The sequence below is a fragment of the Bubalus kerabau genome, chromosome 1 (assembly GCF_029407905.1).
Source record: "Bubalus kerabau isolate K-KA32 ecotype Philippines breed swamp buffalo chromosome 1, PCC_UOA_SB_1v2, whole genome shotgun sequence".
Classification (NCBI taxonomy): domain Eukaryota; kingdom Metazoa; phylum Chordata; class Mammalia; order Artiodactyla; family Bovidae; genus Bubalus; species Bubalus kerabau.
Genome location: NC_073624.1, coordinates 250,567,285 through 250,590,553, shown reverse-complemented (window position 1 = coordinate 250,590,553; position 23,269 = coordinate 250,567,285). Strand labels below are relative to the sequence as shown.

Sequence of the window (23,269 nt, the reverse complement as noted above, 5' to 3'; positions counted from 1 at the left end):
GAGAAATGTCAATAACCTCAGATACTCAGATGACACCACCCTGATGGCAGAAAGCGAAGAACTAAAGACCCTCTTGATGAAAATGAAGGAGGAGAGTGAAAAAGTGGCTTAAAACTCAACATTCAGAAAACAAAGATCATGGCATCCAGTCCCATCACTTCATGGCAAATAGATGGGGAAACAGTGGAAACAGTGAGAGACTTTATTTTTCGGGGGGGGGGCCTCCAAAATTACTGCAGATGGTGAGTGCAGCCATGAAATTAAAAGACGCTTGCTCCTTGGAAGAAAAGCTATGAACAACCTAGACAGCATATTAAAAAGCTGTCATTACTTTACCAAAAGAGAGACACTACTTTACCAACAAAGGTCCATCTAGTCAAAGCTATGGTTTTTCCAGTGGTCATGTATGGATGTGAGAGTTGGACTATAAAGAAAACTGAGTGCCGAAGAATTGCTGCTTTTGAACTGTGGTGTTGGAGAAGACTCTTGAGGGTTCCTTGGACTGCAAGGAGATCAAATGAGTCAATCGTAAAGGAAATCAGTCCTGAATGTTCATTGGAAGGACTGATGCTGAAGCTGAAGCTCCAATACTTTGGCCACCTGATGAGAAGAGCTGACTCTTGAGAAAAAAAAAACCCTGATGCAGGGAAAGATTCAAGGCAGGAGAAAAAGTGGATGACAGAAGATGAGATGGTTGGATGGCATCACCAACTCTATGGACATGAGTTTGAATAGGCTCCAGGAGTTGGTGATGGATGGGGAAGCCTGGCATGCTAGTCCATGGGGTCACAGAGTCAGACACAACTGAGCGACTGAACTGAACTGAGTCGCTAAGTCGTGTGTGACTATTTTTGTGATCCCATGGACTGTAGCCCTCCAGGCTCCTCTGTCCATAGGATTTCCCAGGCAAGAATACTAGGGTGGACTGCCATTTCCTTTTCCAGGGCATCTCCCTGACTGGGATTAAACCCAAGTCTCCTGCATTGGCAGGCAGATTCTTTACCACTGAGTCACCAGGGAAGCCCCCACTTTTGTATGAACTATAGGAATTTTCGCATTTTATGACAAAACAAATGAGTTCCATGATATGAGAAGCTATTACTGTTTCAACATTTCAGAATTCCCACTTTAGCCATCTTCCCGTGATAAATACACTAAGAAAGAAAAATGGTTATCTGGGCCTGAGATTATACTTTGTTGTTTTGTTGTTGTTAAATTTAACTAAACAAATTTCTTAAGATTGCAGTTGCTGTAAGAGGGGTTTGTCTTTGTATGAAAAATTCTCTTCATTCCTGCCTTCAGTGAAGTTATCAAGTATCTGAGAGTCAATAGTATCCTTGAGGGGCTTCCCTGGTGGCTCAGACAGTAAAGAATCCACCTGCAATGTGGGAGACCTGGGTTCGATCCCTGGGTTGGGAAGATCCCCTGGAGGAGGGGATGGCAACCCACTCCAGTATTCTTGCCTGGAGAATCTCCATGGACAGAGGAGCCTGGTGGGCTACAGTCCATGGGCTCTCAAAGAATCAGACAAGACTGAGTGACTAAGCACAGCACAGTGCAGTATCCTTGAGCACAGAAAAGACCCTGTGCTTGGTGAAGACATTCTAGTTGCAGAGTCCAAGAGAAGTCTGATCCACAAACTGGATGCCAGGTGCCAGATGATGAAGTCAAATCTGACAGATTCCAAAGGAGACTTGGAGAAAGTAAATTAGTAAACCACCCTCTCTGCAGCTCCCCATAATCAAAGAAAATGGTCAGAATCCCCTTTTACCATCTCAAAGATGACTGTTTGTAGCACAACAAAGAAAGCATACTTGCATGAAAAATATTACTCTGAAAGGTTTTCTGTAACATTGGCTAAGAATACTTTAACTCAAATAGCTACCAATATAAAGGGAGTCTTTAGCTGTAAAATCTTTGTTAGCTAATTTTTATCACGTGCCTCATTTTAAATTTCATGTTCTTGCTAGAAAGAGGAAACCTCCTTCTTAGTTCACTTTACTGAACTGTGCACCAAAGAAGTGGAACAAACACAGCTTTTTCCTAAGTCTCCTATAATTTCCTTCTGAACTTTCTTTAACATAACACAAATTACATTGCTAACATCAAATGTCTAATTTAGCTATTTTGTAACATATGACTGAAACAAAATGGAGCTATATCAAAACACACCTTCGTGTGCGTGCACGCGCGTGCGCACACACACACACACATTATGGCAAAGTAACTTAATTGGTCATGCCTGATCCCTTTCCCTGAAATTTGTAATTTATGCAGGTATTTTCCATAAAGGACAGTCTACTGAGTCCAAGAATTGTAATTATTAACACTTTTATCTTCAAAGTGCTAGTTCAAGGCACAGGAAGATCCCCTGGAGGGGAACATGGCAACCCACTCCAGTATTCTTGCCTGGGAAATCCCATGGACAGAGGAGCCTTGCAGGCTACAGAGAGGGTCACAAAGAGTGGGACACAACTGAGCGACTGAGCGACTTCACTTTCACTTCCTCCCAGAACAGAGGTGACCAGAGACATCTGCAAAGAATATGGGCCAGGAAATCTCAGCAGGGCCTGGAGGCCAGAGTCTACTCCGTGTCCCACTCTTTCTGGACAGTCCAGCAAACACTGATTTACCAAACGTTTGCTTTTCTATCTCCATGTGAACTGCCTTCCTCTCAAGTTCCAAAGCACTGCGCCCCAGCAACCTATTTTGTCTTTAGCTGAAGATGGGATTTCAGGTGAGGATTTCAACCAGTTTGGTGAATCACTCAATTCTCCTGGGTCTCTGCCATGTACACATGTGATCAAACTTTTGTGTGATTTTCTTCTGTTAATCTGTCTCATGTCAATTTAATTCTTAGGCCAGCCAGAAGAACCTAAAAGCGTAGAGGAAAATTCCTTCCTCCTCAAAAGTACTGTCAAGAAACAGTGGCTTGTATATTAATTAAAACCTCCAGAAGAAGGAAAAGCAGACACAATTAAATGCTGCTGGCTCTTGAAATGGGATTAGAAATGAAAGTGGGCGGTAGACTTGTCTTTTCATTTTAAATCTTTTTATACTACCCAGATCATTTTAACCATGTGTATCTACTTGGATAAATATTAACTTGTATAAACATGTAAGCACAAATAGACAATAAAACCCCAGGAGATTTATTTGTAAAAATTTAAAGACTGGTTCTAAAATTCAAATGTTATACTCTATATATGATTCCATTCATATAGAATTTTATAATAAGCAATGCTACAGTAACAAAAACCAGATTAGAAACTGCACAGGGCCAGGACTCACCACAAAAACACCCAAGTAAACTTCCTAGGGTGTTTATGGAATATATTTTCTGTATTTTGATTGTGGGATAAAATATTCCATAATTTGACTGCGATAGTGACTACACAATTGTACACATGCATGCTAAGTCACTTCAGTCATGTCTGACCCTTTGTAACCCTATGGACTCTACGTAGCACTGAGCTCCTCTGTCCACGGGATTCTCAAGGCAAGAATTCTAGTGTGGGCTGTCATGCCCTCCTCCAGGGGATCTTCCCAACCCAGGGATCGAACCCGCATCTCTTACGTCTCCTGGGTTGGCAGGTGGGTTCTTTACCCCTATCGCCATCTGGGAAGCCCACACAATTGTATACATGTGCCCAAACTCATGGAACTATATACTTAAAATGGATGAAATTTATTGTATGTATAGTCTCTATATATGTATAGAAAAATGTACTTTTGTTTGAGAAGCTGGGGGAAAATCCACTATAATTCCCTCAGAAGAGTATATTCCAATACTTGACTTCGAATCACAACATTTTTGTGGCACAGCTGATTTTGCTTCAAGCTATTTTGCTTCAAGCTATCACATGAATGGAATGGAAGCTAAGAGAGTGGAATGGAATACAAGCTAAGAGAGTGGTTTTTCACAATAGATACTGTCACAGAGGCAAGGCCACGGTGCCATCTTGTCAAATCTGTGAGATTTATGGATCAGAAAATGAATTTTCTTCAACACCATAAAGGTGAAAGCAGCAAATGAAATTTTATGTAGGCTTTATTTTTGTCCTGCAATCTGAAAACTATTCTCATAGGATTCATTAGTACTTGACAACAAAGACTCTCAGAAACCTGACAAAGCTGTCAGCTCACATGTCTGTTTCATTTCCTTGGCTCTGCAGTGATTGTTGCCACTTACTTAAGGTCCCTTCACTGCCCAGTGGCCCCTTATTCACTGAACTCTATCGCAGACCAGGTCATGGTATAAGCACTGGAACTACAGCAGTAAACCAGAGATAAGGTCCCTAGTGGAGACAACACAAAGATAGAATTTCTTTGCTGTTGTTCGTTGGTTAGTCACTAGGTCGTGTCCAATTCTTTGCAACCCCATAGACTGTAGCACTCCAGGCTTCCCTGTCCTTGACCATCTCCTGCATCTCAAACTCATGTCCACTGCGTCAGTAATGCCATCCAACCATCTCATCCTATGTCGTCCCTTCTCCTTTTGCCCTCAATCTTTCCCAGCATCAGCGTCTTTTCCAGTGAGTTGGCTTTTCACATCAGATGACCAAAGTATTGGAGCTTCAGCTTTAGCATCAGTCCTTCCAATGAATATTTAGGGTTAATTTCCTTCAGGATTGACTGGTTTGATCTCCTTGCAATCCCAGGGACTCTCAAGAGTCTTCTCCAACACCACAGTTCAAAAGCAACAATTCTTCAGTGCTCTTCATGGTCCGACTCTCACATCCATACACAACTACCGGAAAAACCGTAGCTTTGTCTATATGGACCTTGGTCGGCAAAGTGATATCTCTACTTTTTAATCTGCTGTCTAGGTTTGTCACAGCTTTTCTCCCAAGGGGCAAATGTCTTTTAATTCTATGGCTGCAGTCACTGTCCGCAGTGATTTTGGAGTCCAAGAAAAGAAAATGTGCTACACTCAATATGCCAGCAAATTTGGAAAGCTCAGCCGTGGCCACAGGACTGGTAAAGGTCAATTTTCTTTACTATGAGGAAAATCAAAAGCATTTTTTTAGGAACATGAAGTTAGGAAAAGTGCTGCATCTCTTCAATTTGCTCCTTTCCAACTCCACTCTTCCTCATCTTGCTCTATGCCCCTACAGGCTGAGGTGTATAGAAATCCTCTGGCTTTTGACTGGGTTTGGCCCATGGCAGCCACCATCCAGGGATAGAAGGGAAATAGACTCAAGCTGAAGTAGCCATCCCTCCAGCTCACCTCTCAACCATGACTGGTTGTCGTTTTTGTTAAGTACTTCCTGAAAGCTAATCTCTCCAATATCTTTAACCAGGTTCTCCCCTCATGTCTTCAGGAAGTGCCAAGGACTCCCTGCTCCAGCTACCCCTGGGTGACATCCTCTGGCCTGCTGGTAAACGGTCTCTTTATTGACAGCCCCTCAATTACCCAGTTTGAGAATATCAGCTCTTACTTGCCAAGACCTTGGCTAATACAGAAGACTCTGGAGACAAAAGGAACCTTGGGGATACATTTTTAAACCCTCTCACTATGCAAATTAGGAAACTGAGGGATCAGTAGCAGCCACTGGATTTAATCCATTTTGTACAGACTTTCCCTGAAATTAAAGTTGATGACTTTCTGCTAGAGAAATCTTTAGTCCCAAATTTTCTTCCCTTTTTAAGCAATTCAACTTAATATTTTCCAAAATATAGCTTGGTTGAGCAAAATAACACTCATGGAAGACTGCATAATGGATATGGGTCCATCCACTCTCCAGAAATGATGATTTATCCCTGGAGGCAGTCAGAGAGCTGAACACTTAGACTTTATCATTTTGGGCCCTTGTACAAAGGTCTTCACTAAATTATGCATACATATGCCATCAGTCTATATGAAAAGACCTTTTGAAAAATAGTCCCACAAACCATTGTACATTTGAGAAATGCTGATGAAAGCATAGTTCACAACACATACAGTGTTCCCTTTATGAGGTGTTTCTCTCCAATCTAAACATAGGGAACCCTGTTTTGCCTTAATCTTAGGGCCATGATGCATTGTATCACTGACTCAGGGAGCCTGGACACTCTCAGCCAAACCCGTAGCTCACTTCTAATTAGTGAATGGCATCTTCTAGAAAATGTTTTACATGCTGACCCTACTCCTAGCTTCTTTTCTTTCCATATCCTTATATATTTTATTTTTAATCTTTGTGGGTGCATCTTTGTGGGCTATGCAACAAACTGAAAGTTTCAGTTCAGTTCAGTCGTTCAGTCATGTCTGACTCTTTGTGACCCCATGAAACACAGCACACCAGGCCTCCCAGTCCATCACCATCTCCTGGAGTTCACTCAAACTCACTTCCATCGAGTCGATGATGCCATCCAGACATCTCATCCTCTGTTGTCCCCTTTTCCTCCTGCCCCCAATCCCTCCCAGCATCAGAGTCTTTTCCAATGAGTCAACTCTTCGCATGAGGTGGCCAAAGTACTGGAGTTTCAGCTTTAGCATCATTCCCTCCAAAGAAATCCCAGGGCTGATCTCCTTCAGAATGGACTGGTTGGATCTCCTCGCTTATATCCCCCCAAAATCCATGTCAAAACTTTATCCTCAATGTCACAGTACTGAGAGATGGGGTCTTTGGGAAGTGATTAGGTCATGAAGGTAAAGCCTCATGAATGGCATGGGTGTCTTATAAAAGACACCCCCAAATCACTCCCTCACTCCTTTTACCATAGGAGGACACAGCAAGTGAGAAGATGATCATCTATGAACCAGGACGTGGATCTCACTGGACACCGAACCTGCTGGTCTGTTGATCTTGGACTTTTTAGCCTCTGGAACCTCGAGAAGTAAATTTCTGTTGTTCATAAACTGCCCAGTGGTAATTTTGATACAGAAATTCAAACAGACTAAGACAGGCTTATCAAATTCTTTTTGAAATGAGACAGAGATGAAAGATAATTTAGAACAAACTTTCAAAAAAGGCTGAAAATAGTGACATGCATCTTTCCCCATAAAGCTTAATCTGTATTTTAAAATGCCCCTAAAACTGTCAAGAAGCCTAAAATGTGATGATAATCTTTATAACTTATCCTGAAGCTTATCCTGGAACCCATTCCTTTCCATTTTGTTGAAGGGTTTCTTCTCTTTTTCAAAGGAAGCCTCTGGGCTATATCTCCCTCTTATTCTCTTCTGCAAATGACACCACTAATCTCAGCTTTATTAGCCAGAAAAAAAAGTGGAACAGATACTAGACTACACTGGACGAACTTGCAGAAGCCCTGTGACATGTCTCTCACAGGCATGAAGGTCACTGGTGCTCCCAGGCAGGGCCCAGGAGACACCCCTCCTGCAGCCTCAACACCAAAGGGAATGTTCAGACCTAAAAAGCAGGTCCTTCCAAGAACAGTACTGGCTTCCCTGAGGGTCTTGGTCCTTCAATAAGTCTCTCTCAGGCTCTGTTTCTGTGTGTGTGTGTACGTGTCTGTGTGTGTGAATGCGAGTGTGAGTGTGTACGTGTGTGTGTATAGCACATGTATGCATGCAAAGAGTTCTCTCCTCTCTGTTAAAAAGAATGGGTCTTCTCTGGTCCAGGATGGGGCTTAGGGGAGGAGCGTGTGATGGAGGTTAGGATATGGCAGGTACTCATATGGAGGACTGTCTGCATTATGAACATCCTCATGGGAATTTTCTCCTTGGACATCCCATCCTTGTCTATAAGATCCATGAAACTAAATTTACCCAAGGCAGCACTTACTTATCTAAAGAACTTCTGCTTCCAGAATTCACAATGAAGTTGTTAGATGGGTTAAAAGACACCTTCTCTGGTAAAGCTGATATATAAACTGCTGGTGCTCAAAATATCTCTGTAAAATTTAAATATGCTTACAGAATTTAAAAATGAAAATATTTAGAAATTAATGCAACTCAGACTTCCTCGGTGGTGCAGTGGATAAGAATCCACCTGCTGATGAATCCGCCTGCAATGCAGGAGACCCAAGAGACATGGGTTCAATCCCTGGGTTGGGAAGCTTCCCTGGAGTAATGAGTAGGTCTTAGTCTTTTAGGGCTTTCCCAGGTGGTGCTAGTGGTAAAGAATATGCCTGCCAATGCAGGAGACTCAGGTTTGATCCCTGGGTTGGGAAGATCTGCTGGAGGAAGATATGGCAACCCACTCCAGTATTCTTGCCTGGGAAATCCCATGGACAAAGGAGTCTAGAGTCCATAGGGTCGCAAAGAGTCAAACATGACTGAAGCAACTTAGCAGGCCAATGCAGGGGACACAGGTCTGATCTCTGGTCTGAGAAGATCCCACATGCCATGGAGCAACTAAGCCCATGCACCCCAACCACTGAGCCCATGCTCTAGAGCCAGGGAGCTGCGACCACTAAGCCCACATGCTCTAGAGCCCATTCTCCACAACGAGAGAGGACACTGCTCTCCGCAACTAGAGAAAGCCTGCGTGCAGCAACAAAGATCCAGTGCTGTCAAAAATAAATAAATATAGTAGCATGTACGTGTCAGAAATTTTTTTTAATTAAAAAAAAGTAAAAGTAGAAAAAAATGCAACTATTTGTTTTCATAGATAATATCTTAGGAACACGTTTGACAGTTGAAAAGTTACTTCAAATGTGTATCAATACACATCTCAGTGATAGCAAAGCAAACAGACACACCAGAAATAGCTCTATTAATAAAATAAAATGGTGTGTAAGGTGGGATTTTGAGGGAAAACTGGAAAAAGGTGGAAAAGATCCTATTGAGTGTGAGAACCACGATGAGGTCTTCCCGAGCTTGTTAAAAATGCACAGTCTAGGCCCCAACATGCTGGATCACAGTCTGCATTTTTAAAAGCCCTCAGGTGATGTGGAGACCTCTGTAAGGCTCCAGAAGCCTTGCTCTAAGGTCCCAGGAGTTCATATACTCTATCAGTGAACATATAAAATTAGGAGTTACTGACAGATGGAACCCCACTCCAGTACTCTTGCCTGGAAACTCCCATGGACGGAGGAGCCTGGTGCACTGCAGTCCATGGGGTCACTAGGAGTCGGACATGACTGAGCGACTTCACTTTCACTTCTCACTTTCATGCATTGGAGAAGGAAATGGCAACCCACTCCAGTGTTCTTGCCTGGAGAATCCCAGGGAAGGGGGAGCCTGGTGGGCTGCCGTCTATGGGGTCACACAGAGTCGGACACAACTGAAGTGACTTAGCAGCAGCAGACAGAAACAAGGGGTGGTAGAAATCTATAGTAAAACTAAATGAAAATGAGGTTTTGATATTCCTGGAGGTACCTTTCCTGCTCTAGTCTGATTCACAAACTCCTCCACTACAATAGCGCCATCACCTACCTGAGCTTATATAGCTCAACCGTGTGGACCTTCGTATAGTAAGAAATCAGCACTTACAATGTAGGATGACAATTTGAACTCCACTCTTTCCCAGAGTCATACCAAGGGATGTCCACAGAATAGAGGTTAGAAGCCACCAGGATAAGGGGCATGCCAGCCAACCAGCCAGCGAGCCACCCCATGGGATGGGAAAACCTAGCTGGGAAGTAGGAAGAGCCAACAAAGAGGAGCCCAGAGTGCTGGGAGCTCGGAGCTCAGGCTGGTGCAAGCCCTGGGACTGGCTATACGACCTGCAACAGGGCCGGCCTGGGCAACAGAGCAGCACCCTGACAAGCCCCGACCCCAGCCCACAACAGGCTTTCACCTGGACCGACAGCCCTGCTCATTCCAACAGGGCCACTGCCATCAAGAGCAAGCCTCCCAGGGAAGGCAAGTGCCCCAGCAGACCTGAGCCCCAGCCTCAGAACTCTTTGGCCTGGCAACAGGGGTCTGAACTGCTTGTGGCTACAGTTCCCACCCCGCTCCTTCCAAAGGCAATGAGACTACAGGAGTGGTCAGGAGGACCCTCAGGACTCCAAAAGCAGGCTCTGAGTTGGCCATGAAATTGCAGGTGTGAAGGAGCTCACCTCCTTCCTACGGACCCTGGAAATCAAGCCACTATTGGACCGTATAGTGAGCCTTTGTGCAATTTAGAAAATGGGGCTCCAGCTAGACAGAAAAAGAAGAAGGAAAAAAACTCAGTAAGGAACGTTCCTTTGGGTGTTGGGAACACAAGGCTTAGCAGACAGAAGGCACCTGTGTGCTAAGAAAATGGCCCTCCTTTCCCCGGGGAATGCAGCTCCCGCTCAGTTCCTGGCACAAACATGTATGCAATGTTTACAGACAAAGCCATCTGCCCTCCCCACCCTGGCAGCCTCTAAAGTTAGGCTGGAAGAGAAAGGAAAATAGACTACATAAGCACAGGCACCCCAGAATCCAATAAATAATCCAGACAAAGAACTGTACTTTAGAAGTAGGAATAGTTCCCAGAGGACTCATCCGTCCTCACATCTCATTATGACTCGTGTTGTAATTGCATTTTACACAATACGATTATATTGAGTTTTATAAATTGACTGATGGCATGATTAACTACAGCATAACTACACTGTATCGTGTCGGCAGTAATGGAATACATTTCGGAATGCAGGAATACAATAAAGCCCAGGCTGCCAAAGTGGAGCTGTTTATTTCAGCATGCACAGGGAGTGGGGTAACTGCTCCGCTCATGGGCCACCGCCGTCCTCCAGTTCTCATTTGCTAACACGATGGGGCATTTTATGAAAACATTTTTCCACCATTCTCACAGTAATAGCTCCAAAGTGTAACAACATTATTGGTTGTTCCAATGATAAAGTTTGCTCCAACACAAAATTTCACACCAAGGAATCTTTAAAGGAGCCCCCACTACAGTGGAATGCCTAAACTAAAAATGGCTGCCCAGAAGTGAACTCATGAAAAACATAAGAATTTCTTATTTCCATATTATTCCACAAGAATGTTTTTACTCAATTCTTTTAACATCTGGTGTATCTTCAGGCCAGACTTTCTACAATTGACTTAATTTGATTTTAGGTATCAACACACAAGTAAAGGAGTTCTTTCTTCTAAAAAATAATAGTAACAGTGTTCAACTTTCTGAGTCACAATGTCACATTAATTTTTTTCATGCCTGCAACAAGTCAATTTTATAATCACTGGAATAAATCATTTATATATGCAAACTACATTTATCGTGTTAGAATTCATTTTTCTGTGCTTGTATGTACAAACCATAGATAGCAGTTAGTATGTATCATGCACTTATTATGTATCATACATTGTTAAGGATTTTGCACATGTCTTGTCTCAACACCATTATCTTTGCATCAACCCTATGGACGTACAATAGATATGACTTTTAGCCTCATTAAGAGATGAAAAAGTGAAGCACAGAAAGGTTAGACTGCTAATACATAGAAAAGTCAGTATCTGAAGCCAGGAAATATGTTTCTCTCTCAATTACTATCAAATAAATGCAAACAGTATCCATCAAGGCCTGAACCAAGATTTTAAACACTCAACAATGATTTAATTCAGAAAGACTTCAACATTTAATACTTCAACATTTAAACCTTCAGAGAATGGTACTAAGATATCCACATAATTAAAAAGAAAAAAGATATTGTCCATGGCTACAAGTACTTTGCAGGCTAATAAAAAATAAAAACATACACATAAGGTACATTTATTTCAAAGCTATATATCTAAGTGGAAAAAGAGAAAGATGACAGATATAACAGGAAGTGTTGCCAAAGTGATCCCTAACGTAGCTTTCTAAGGAACCAGTGCCTGGATTGACAGTGATGGGAGAAGGGAACTTCACACCATGATCAAATACAGAGGCAAAAAGTAACAGGAGAGATGGAGGTGGCAGCTGGAGAACAGAATGTATGTCACAAAATATTAATGTTTCAAGCCATATGAAACTATGCCGAGCTACTTCACAGTGGTTTTCCTTTACCCAAGAATCTACATTTTACACAAATCACCACCACTAATCTGGCTTTACTCTCCTTTCCTCTCAGTGTTCCAGGGCAACACTCTGGACTATTAAGTGGAAACCATATTTCCTGTGTTCGCTTCCTGGTCTGCTTCCCACCAGTGTACAATGATTTGCTCAGAAACAAACTAGCCGGGTAAATGAGTGATGTCACTAAGCAATCACCCACCACTGACATATTTGCAAAAACTGTCTCTGCCCGAAGCCAAAATAAAATGAGGGTTGAATTTACATGACTCAGGTTACTTGTCTGCTTCTTTTAAAAGATGATGGAAAGGTCTTCAGTCAACCATTATGTTTTATTTAGAGAGCTCCTGCCCAACTAGGTGTTCAGCCCAGAGTAAGTGGTTAGCCCCCAAAGGTTCTAGCCCCCAAGAACTTGGTGATCCACTGGGAACCAAGTCAACACAGTGCCTGGCATACATTGGCATTCAGTAAATGGGAGCGCCTGTTTCTTGACCACTGTAGCTGAGCCAAGGGAACTGACGTAGAAGTCAAGAAGCAAAAGACAAATACAGAAGGTAAATCAGAGAGCTGAGAAGCACTGGACAGGGACCACCAGAAGGGTGTGGCAAACTCCCCAAAGGGGTCAGAGAGCTGCTCTTTCACGGAAGAGGAGAGCACCTGGCAGAAATAGGAAGCTGGAGAGCATTTTGAGCAGTAACACAGCAAAGAATCCGACCTGTTAAAGAATGATAGCCACCTCTGTGTGGTATGACTGGGGCCCAGACATGGGGAGAGTGGGAGAAACTAGGTCAACGCACTGAGGGCTGCAGTGCCCTGCAAAGAAGGCAGGATTATCGAGCAGTTACAAGGAGCCAGGAACAGATATTAAGCAGGAAATTAATCTGATCATACTCATTTAAAGAGAGAGGTGTGATGGCAATGTGGAGGATGGACTGGAAAGGAGGCCTGGAGCTCATCAGGTAGTGCCACTGAGGGAAGAGGAGGGTCTGAATTCAAGTGGTGATGAACGAGATAAAAGGAAGAATTTTAACAAATATCAGTACTAAGAGATTTCTATCTGCAAAATATGTAGCTTAAGCTCTCAAGTTAGAGACTGCTGGATTTTCTCATGTCTGCAAAACATCAGGCAGGAGGCCATTCGGATTAATGCCTTTTGAAAGAGGGATTAATTAATAATTCTACATCCCAGAACATTCCTCTCCTGCTTTCCTTCTTTCAATAAACATCAGCAAGACACTAACTATATACCCTATACTGGTAGCTAGGGATACAAAAGTAAGACACAGATGTGGTGGTCAAGGAGCTCTGAGTTTAGTAGAAGACAAATGGATGCAGAGATAACAAGCACAATAATCCCAATGCTGTATGAAGCATATGAGAGCTGGCAAGTGCACAGAGACTCACAAGCTATCTTTTTTTTTTTAATTTTATTTTATTTTTAAATCACAAGCTATCTGACTGCGCAGAGCAGGTAACTTTTTTGTGTGTGTCTTTTAAAAAGGTTTTTATTGGAGTATAGTTGATTTACAAAGTTGTGTTAACTTCAGGTGTACAGCAAAATGAATCAGTTATACATATACATATATCCACTCATATTTTGATTATTTTCCCATATAGGCCATTACATGTATTGAGTAGAGTTACCTGTGCTATGCAGTAGGTCCTTATTAGTTATCTATTATATATATAGTAGTGTGTATGTGCCAATTGAAATGGTTAGTCAGTTTACTTTTAATTACAGAGATAATTGGGTATGACTGCAGCCATGAAATTAAAAGACACTTACTCCTTAGAAGGAAAGCTATGACCAACCTAGATAGCATATTCAAAAGCAGAGACATTACTTTGCCAACAAAGTTCCATCTAGTCAAGGCTATGGTTTTTCCAGTAGTCATGTATGGATGTGAGAGTTGGACTGTGAAGAAGGCTGAGCGCCGAAGAATTGATGCTTTTGAACTGTGGTGTTGGAGAAGACTCTTGAGAGTCCCTTGGACTGCAAGGAGATCCAACCAGTCCATTCTAAAGGAGATCAGCCCTGGGTGTTCTTCGAAAGGAATGATGCTAAAGCTGAAACTCCAGTACTTTGGCCACCTCATGCGAAGAGTTGACTCATTGGAAAAGACTCTGATGCTGGGAGGGATTGGGGGCAGGAGGAGAAGGGGACAACAGAGGATGAGATGGCTGGATGGCATCACCAACTCGATGGACGTGAGTCTGAGTGAACTCCGGGAGTTGGTGATGAACAGGGAGCCCTGGCATGCTGCAATTCATGAGGTCGCAAAGAGTCGGACACGACTGAGCGACTGAACTGAACTGAACTGAACTGATATGATCTTGCAGGTAACACTTGACTCCATTAATGTCTTAATAATTTAAAGAATCTATCACCAAATTTTTAATGATAAACACATTGCCAATGATTCACTCCCCCTTAACTTAGCTGAAGCGATAGATGAATTATTTAAAATACATCAGAACATAGATTCTATGAAACTTTAACCTTCTGAATGTTAAAGGCAAATCCCATTTGCAGAGCTCTGCTTGCTAGCTGGGGCTCACCCATTAACTACTATGATGAGAGTCATTTTCTTGCATTTTCAACTAACTCTCAGCATTGAATTTCATCACAGAAATAAACAAAATGGTAAAAACCTATTCAGACCTGTCGGGGTCAAGCACACACTCTGTATTGCCTATCCAAATCTGAAGAGAAAAAAACCTTTGCTTTGTAACAGCAATCTCTTCAGACTACTTTTGGTGGCCCTAGTTCACTTTAAGACAATTTTTCCAGTAACTGGCAGGAGTTCCCATGGTACTCCACCCCCTCTCCACATCCTTCCTGTGCTAGGTCACTTAAAAATAACTAGCCATAAAACAATTTAAAATTTCAGGAAATTATTTTAGAGGAAAAATCACTGGCTATCACAATTGTGGTGAAGACTCCAGGTAGATCTTGGAAGGATTTCAAATAAGAAGTTTACTTTTTAGGTAGTACAAATTTCTTTACTCCCTACCAATGACTACTTACCCTAATATCAAGACAATTTGTTTGCAATATGTGAGGAATCTGGACGAAAAAGCTTTTTATTTAATATCCTTCATTATGTGACAACAAAATCTATTTTAACGAATTCCTATGCCTCATAAATATGTTCACTTTGAATTCTGAACTTTTTCCAAGGAGCTGTTTCATATATTAGTTACAAAGTTATCAAGTAGTTAATTATATAAGATTACAGATTATAGAAAATTAGACCATATATGTAGGCATGAGGAAAATTAAAATAACCCAAAGAGAATTAGTATAAACAGTTATAACCTATTTTCTTCCATTCAGAATTTTTAAAGTACAATTTCTCTTTAAAATACTGCTTGTCTATAAATACTTTTTAATAATTTATTGCCATAACTTATATTGGCAATATAATTATGTACATATTTCATAATTTAGCTAATCAATCTTCAGGGTGGGGCATCAAAAATTGTTTCCAATTTTTCTTCATTAAAGGCAATAATGAGCATAGTACTTAAATATTCATCCAATGGTTTCCTTAGGACAGAAGGCTAGAAGTGGAGTTGCTGAATCAGAGTAGACATGATACAGTCATGATTTTTATAGCATAGGAAATATATAGCTCATAGGTTGTTTAAAACATGCATACAAAAATAAACTATAAAATAATGTAAATATAGCTGTATTTGAAAAACATAAAGGAAGGTATATATTTTTAAGAGTAAGAGTTTACATCTATTAAATTATAGCTTGCTGCTGCTGCTGCTAAGTCTCTTCAGTTGTGGCCGACTCTGTGTGACCCCATAGACGGCAGCCCACCAGGCTCCCCCGTCCCTGGGATTCTCCAGGCAAGAACACTGGAGTGGGTTGCCATTTCCTTCTCCAGTGCATAAAAGTGAAAAGTGAAAATGAAGTCGCTCAGTCGTGTCCAACTCTTAGCGACCCCATGGACTGCGGCCCACCAGGGTCCTCCGTCCATGGGATTTTCCAGGCAAGAGGACTGGAGTGGGGTGCCACTAGCTGTCAACAAAGCACAAATTCTCAAACTAGAATAGGCTGCCAGCTCCTCTGTCCAAAGAATTCTCCAGGCAAGAATACTAGAGTGGGAAGCCATTCCCTTCTCCAGGGGATCTTCCCCATCCAGGGATCAAACCTGGGTCTCCTGCATCTCAGGCAGATTCTTTACCATCTGAGCCCCCAGGGAAGCGAGAGTATAGGGCAATAAACTTGGGTGCTACGCTATAATAAGTACTATACTATAGAAATATAATGTGCTCTCAAATGTAAGCCACACATGTAATTTTAAATTTGCTAGGGGCTACAGGGGCAAAAGGACAGAAAAACTGGTGATATTAATTTTAATAATACATTTAATTTGACCCAATGTATTTAAAATATTCTTTCACTATCTTATCAAGTTTAAAAAAAGAATTATTGAGATATTCTATGCTCTTTTTTTTTTTTTTTGGTACCAAGTTTTCAAATTTGAGCATGTGTAAGTGTAAATATTTATAACACATCTCAATTCTGTCTAGCTACATTCTAGGTTTCAAAAGCCACATAGGCCTGGTGGCTACTATATGGATAGGCAAGCTTTCTTCTGTAAAGGATCAGATAATAAATATTTATGGCTTGGCAGGCCAACAGGCAAAACTGAGGATACTGCATAGGTACTTAAACAGCACCTTTTGCCTGAGTGGCCCATCCAAGGTGGCGAGCGGCTTTGCACCCAAGTGCCCTCAACGGGAGATACTTTTGAGATGAAGACAGTGGCTTAAAGGTGGACGGGGACACTGCTGACACTTCACCTGGATTTCAGTGAGATCCTGCCTCCTCCTGAGAACCCAGGTCACACTGCCACTGGGACAGGTGGCCAGGACAGAGCAGACTGAGCAGTCGAGATTCCCAGACAGGGACAACTCCATCCAGTGCCCTGCATCTGCCAGAGCGAAGACCCCAACGTGTGGGCAATCGAAGTGGGCCAGAGGGAGAGCAGAGGCCCACGGGCGTGCCACAGCTTGGTCCCTGCAGCCCTCTGTGCCAGCCCACCCTGGTTCTGGAATAGGCTATCAAGTAAGGGAGATCTAACAAAGCCCCTTGCACGGTGAAGATTCTGAGAAATCCTGTCATTAAGAAACCTGCTTCACTCTGGATAACTCTGCTTTTTCTGCTTTCTTAACTTTTTTAGTGTGAACCCATTTTAACAATTAATAAACACCAAGGCACACAAGTTGATATTTCTCATAACACAGGGCTCTCTTCGAGAGATACTGTTCTGATCTAATTTTGTAAAGCCCTGTTTGACATCAGGAAAAATGCCTCACAGTAAAGCTTATTAATAATAGAACCAAATTCCCAGGTTCCTTCTCAGGCTCCTGTTTTTCCTTGTTCCATTTTCCCAGAACACAGTGCTAGATTAGCTCTTCAACTCTCCCATGTCCACACTAGTTCCCTCCAAGCTCTTCATGACGCACAAGCCAGTGATTGTGGTCTGCTCCAAGTGCCTTTCCGATTTTTCCCAAACGTTACTCCCAACTTGAACCTAAATGTCCCAGCTGAAGTCAAAATGAACCTAGCTCTTCCTTTTTCCTATGAGTTAAACTTGGTTCCTCTGTCAAGGACCAAGGACCACAGATGTGCCTGCAATCCTCTCTGACCACAAAGCCAGAAAGGCCCTCCTCATCCCCCAAACATGTACGGCCTTTACAAAGCCTCACATATCCTCAGAGAACTCCTTAAATACACCACCTTACCTCCCCTCTAGACAGGCACTTTCAGGATCAGGGGCTAGACCTGAAAATTTGTTCAAAGGCCTCGGTATAATGCTCTGCAGCAAATGCTCAAAGTCTGCTTAGTGCATAAAGGAAGGAAGTGCCTGGGTTCTGATGCAGAGGGATCTGGCTTGTGAGCACATTCAGGTTTCCTAAAAGACACATGAGGTGAGGATATTCCTGCTAGCCTTCACAGCAGAAAAGCCAATGATCTAACCCTTGTCCTGATTTATCGTTTTAAGGCATGAGCCACATACTGCTAGTGAATTAATTCAAGGTCAAACTTCTTTTTCCCTTTATGACATACTTTATATCCTTTATATCATTATTCTCCAAAGACAAATTTAATATATTGCAATTTTCCCACTGAAACCAGAAGTTTTGCTTCTAAAAAGCACTTTTTAAGCATGAGAAAGGAACTGTCTGGAATACCTCTTAAAGAGGATGTTAGTTACTAAAGTATCACAACATACACACACATGTGCACTTACAAACTTCTATATCAAAAACACAACCCTTGTTGTAAGAAAGTCTCTTTCATCCCAGTTGTACCACATGGACTGCTGAGAATGCCATTTAAGAGTCTAACCAGAATTTCACATATTTTTTCAAAGCTACCAGGAAGTACAAGTACCATAATTTTCAAAGCAAATCATGACCTCATGACCTGAAAGCCAAATGCTGTTATGGGACTGTAGAGATAGAATATTTTAAATCAAGATTGTCCTGGAAAACCTGGAACCCTGCTGTGATATCAATTAAGCCAAATAGTATGAACAAAAACAAGTCTTAATAAAACCTAACATGGAAGGTTTTCACTTCATAACAGCGATTAGATAAGTAACTACTGTTGGTGTATTGAGACTACAGTAACATGTCACACATAAAAACTCAGCTCCAAAACTTCTAGTAACTTTTATACAAATGTGCAAAAGAGATTAGAAGTATCTGGAAAACACTCGAGTGGGTTTTACTGTGATGTCATGAGCAGCAATCCTGAGGAATCTGGGAAGTGGGTACGCAGGAGGTGTGGTCTGTGAGAGCTCTCGCCAACAAGGCTGCCCACCTCACTAGCCAACAAGACTGCCAGGAGAAAAGGCATAGGGCTTTCCTCCTTTACGGAAAGTGACCGAGTCTCCAAATAACCTGCCTTCCAGGATGCTAAAATAATCTTCAAATAAAATGTTTTGTCAAGCAATCTAAATTTCCATTGACAGACGAATGAATAAAGAAGATGTGGTACATATATACTATGGAATATTACCCAGCCATAAAAAAGACTGAAATAATGCCATCTGCAGCACCATGGATGGACCTAGAGATTATTGTATTAAGTGAGGTAAGTCAGAGAGAGAAAGATATATATCAAGTGATATCACTTATTTGTATAATATAAAAAAAGATAGCAATGAACTTATTTACAAAACAGAAACAGACTCACAGACATAGAAAACACACATATATATGTATATATGAATCACTCTGCTGTACACTAGAAACAAGCACAACATTGTAAATTAACTATACATCAATAACAATACATAAATGTTTTGTCTAAACAACAAAACTAGAAAGCCCATTTATTTAAATTCACAGCAACATATAAGTTTTAAAATAAGAGGACAGAAGAGGTTCAGTGACATTCTTTCAGAAGTTCTGCTTGGGGCCAAAATCATTCTTATTATCAAAAGCCACAGGGAGAGGTGTGATGGGGTAGGGCTGGTGGAACACCAGGAACATGAAAGATGTTCTCAGTGGAAAGGATCAGAAGTTGCAAGAGGCAAGGCAGCCCTTAACAACATCAAAGGTAGGCAAGAATGATTATCCCAGGACGGTTTAATTGTTTTGCTCTGGTTTCTTTAAATCACAAAAGGTTAACACAATTCAATTTAAGGACAGTCTGCTGCTGCTGCTGCTGCTACTAAGTCACTTCAGTCGTGTCTGACTCTGTGCGACCCCATCGATGGCAGCCCACCAGGCTCCCCCGTCCCTGGGATTCTCCAGGCAAGAGTACTGGAGTGGGTTGCCACTGCCTTCACCGAAGGACAGGCTAGAATCATCAAATTTGCCATTCTCTATCCAATGGAAGAATTTGAAAAATAAAGACCCACTGCCAAAAAAGTTGATAATGTTTTATGGAGAAGCAACATCTTGAATTTTAGTGACCAAAGATCGTGTAATTTAAAGGGGCTGCAGGAAAAGATAACAACCGCGATAAGAGGAGAGTAAACGCCTTTAAACACCAAGCATTGAATTTTTTTCTTTCTCACGTGGTCAGGACATTCCCCATCCTTATATTTAATTATTATCAAAAGGTCAAAAGCCCACTGCATATGATACAATATGTGCTGTGCTTAGTTGCTCAGGTCTGACTTTCTGCGACCCCATGACTGTAGCCCACCAGGCACCTTTGTCCATGGGGAATACTAGAGCGTTTAGACAGGCTCTCCTCCAGGGGATCTTCCCAAACCAGGGATCGAACCCAGGTCTCCCACATTGCAGGCGGATTCTTTATCATCTGAGCCACCAGGGAAGCCTATGATATAATAAAGATATTTATATACCTCTAGGCTCAAATGACATGCAAATTCGTGAAGCGTTCCTTTTTTTTTTTTTTGGACTTCCCTGGTGGCTCAGATGGTAAAGCGTCTGCCTACAATGCGGGAGACCTGGGTTCAATCCCTGGGTTGGGAAGATCTCCTGGAAAAGGAAATGGCAACCCACTCCAGTACTCTTGCCTGGAAAATTCCATGGACTGAGGAGCCTGGTAGGCTACAGTCCATGGGGTCGCAAAGACTCGGACACGACTGAGCAACTTCAATGTCAATGTCAATGTCAGGCTCAAATACACAGAGCAAACAGCACTGCAAACACAACTGTCAAGTATCTTAGTCTGAAAATTCCCACTCTATGTCTATCATGGTATCATTAAGTGTGTTCATACTGTCATATCCAATTCTTTCAGACCCCATGGACTGTAGCCTGCCAGGCTCCTCTGTCCATAGAATTTTTTAGGCAAGAATACTGGAGTGGGTTCCCATTTCCTCCTCCAGGGGATCTTCCTGACCCAGGGATCAAACCTGAATCTCCTGTGTCTCCTGCATTGGCAGGTGGATTCCTTACCATTGAGCTACCTGGGAAGCCCATGGTATTAAATGCACCTAAATTAGTAAAGGTGTATAGGAAAAGTATTATCACATCAACCAAATGTGCACATTGATTGAAAACACATTCTAATTTCACAAAATGTAAAACATCACAATCCAAATATGCTTAAAATCGATGGAATGTGGTAGTTTCAGGCATTTCTATTTTATTCATTCAAACAGAGCTCATTTATCATGGTCCTAGGCACTCTAACTAATCAAAACAAACACCTCCTAAGAAGAGTGCTGCTGCTGCTGCTGCTAAGTCGCTTCAGACGTGTCCGACTCTGTGTGACCCCATAGACGGCAGCCCACCAGGCTCCCCCGTCCCTGGGATTCTCCAGGCAAGAACACTGGAGTGGGTTGCCATTTCCTTCTCCAATGCGTGAAAGTGAAAAGTGAAAGTGAAGTCGCTCAGTCGTGTCTGACTCCTAGCAACCCCAAGGACTGCAGCCTATCAGGCTCCTCCACCCATGGGATTTTCCAGGCAAGAACACTGGAGTGGGTTGCCATTGCCTTCTCCCCTAAGAAGAGTAAATCCCACCAAAATGCATTTATAGGTCTATAGTTTTATTTCCCCAAATTAGACTACTGTATTGGGCCATATTTGTTTCTGTATTTTACTAACAGGTGAGATTGTACCTCCATCCAGGAATTTATATTTCCTGTTGGGTTTTCAACTAGCTACAATACTACCTTGAAATGAAAGTGGGGCATTTGTTAGAGAAAATAGCTTTTATTAAGGTGGAGAAGTTGAGGGAAATACCCTTACGGTCATAGCTAAAAGCTGCCTATCACTGCCTGCTTTTTTGTTTATTAATTTAATTGCATGTACCTCCACCTGCCCTGACAATTTTTTCACAAATGTCATCCTGATGTTCACTACAGAATTACTTACTATACCAAAGCACAGCTTTATAACATTAAAGCAATCTAAACATCAGACAACAGAATGTTTACCGTACATCTGTGTGATAGCAAGAATGTTGTATGGTAATTTAAAATAATGTTTTGAAAGATAGTTACTAACAAACAAAATGCTCACAATACAATGTTCAATTAAAAAATCAAGATTCAAAACTCTACATATAAAATATGATATTGATTATGCTTTACTTTTAAAATGTCTGTTTATTATATTCATACCCATGAAAAAAACTCCTGAAAGAAATCCTCTGACAATTCAATATATGTTTTTTTCTGAGGAATGGGATTTCAGGAAATATTAATTTTCTTATAGTTCTCTGACTTCAAATTATACACAAAAAAATTATTCCTTTTTGAGAGAATGAATTTTATAATTCATTAATAAGTTTAACAATGTAGCTAAGTGGTTAGAAATTATAAAGGAAACACAAGTAATACAGAGTTATTAAGAAATCAATGGTTAAAATATGTGAATGTATTTTGAGTGTTAAATAGAATTATATATCATTATTTAATTTTTAAATAATAATAATAATTTGAATTTCTATTGCAACTGCATAAAAATAGTTGACTAGACACTAGTTTTATAAAAGGCAGAGGAACCAGAGATCTTGCCAACATCTGCTGGATCATGGAAAAAGCAAGAGAGTTCCAGAAAAACATCTATTTCTGCTTTATTGACTATGCCAAAGCCGTTGACTGTGTGGATCACAATAAACTGTGGAAAATTCTGAAAGAGATGGGAATACCAGACCACCTGGCCTGCCTCTTGAGAAACCTACATTCAGGTCAGGAAGCAACAGTTAGAACTGGACATGGAACAGCAGATTGGTTTCAAATAAGAAAAGGAGTACGTCAAGGCTGTATATTGTCACCCTGCTTATTTAACTTCTATGCAGAGTACATCATGAGAAACGCTGGGCTGGAAGAAGCACAAGCTGGAATCAAGATTGCCGGGAGAAATATCAATAACCTCAGATATGCAGATGACACCACCCTTATGGCAGAAAGTGAAGAGGAACTAAAAAGCCTCTTGATGAAAGTGAAAGAGGAGAGTGAAAAAGTTGGCTTAAAGCTCAACATTCAGAAAACGAAGATCATGGCATCCGGTCCCATCACTTTATGGGAAATAGATGGGGAAACAGTGGAAACAGTGTCAGACTTTATTTTTCTGGGTTCCAAAATCACTACAGATGGTGATTGCAGCCATGAAATTAAAAGATGCTTACTCCTTGGAAGGAAAGTTATGACCAACCTAGATAGCATATTCAAAAGCAGAGACATTACTTTGCCAAGAAAGGTCCATCTAGTCAAAGCTATGGTTTTTCCAGTGGTCATGTACGGATGTGAGAGTTGGACTGTGAAGAAGGCTGAGTGCCAAAGAATTGATGCTTTTGAACTGTGGTGTTGGAGAAGACTCTTGAGAGTCCCTTGGACTGCAAGGAGATTCAACCAGTCCATTCTGAAGGAAATCAGCCCTGGGTGTCCTTTGGAAGGAATGATGCTAAAGCTGAAACTCCAGTACTTTGGCCACCTCATGCG

General features: G+C 41.6%; 1 protein-coding gene across 7 annotated transcripts in view; it reads right to left on the bottom strand.

The window, feature by feature from the left end:
• Positions 1–23,269, bottom strand: part of RASGRF2 (Ras protein specific guanine nucleotide releasing factor 2) — a 260,807-nt gene that overhangs the window by 215,830 nt on the left and 21,708 nt on the right. The window lies entirely within an intron of this gene.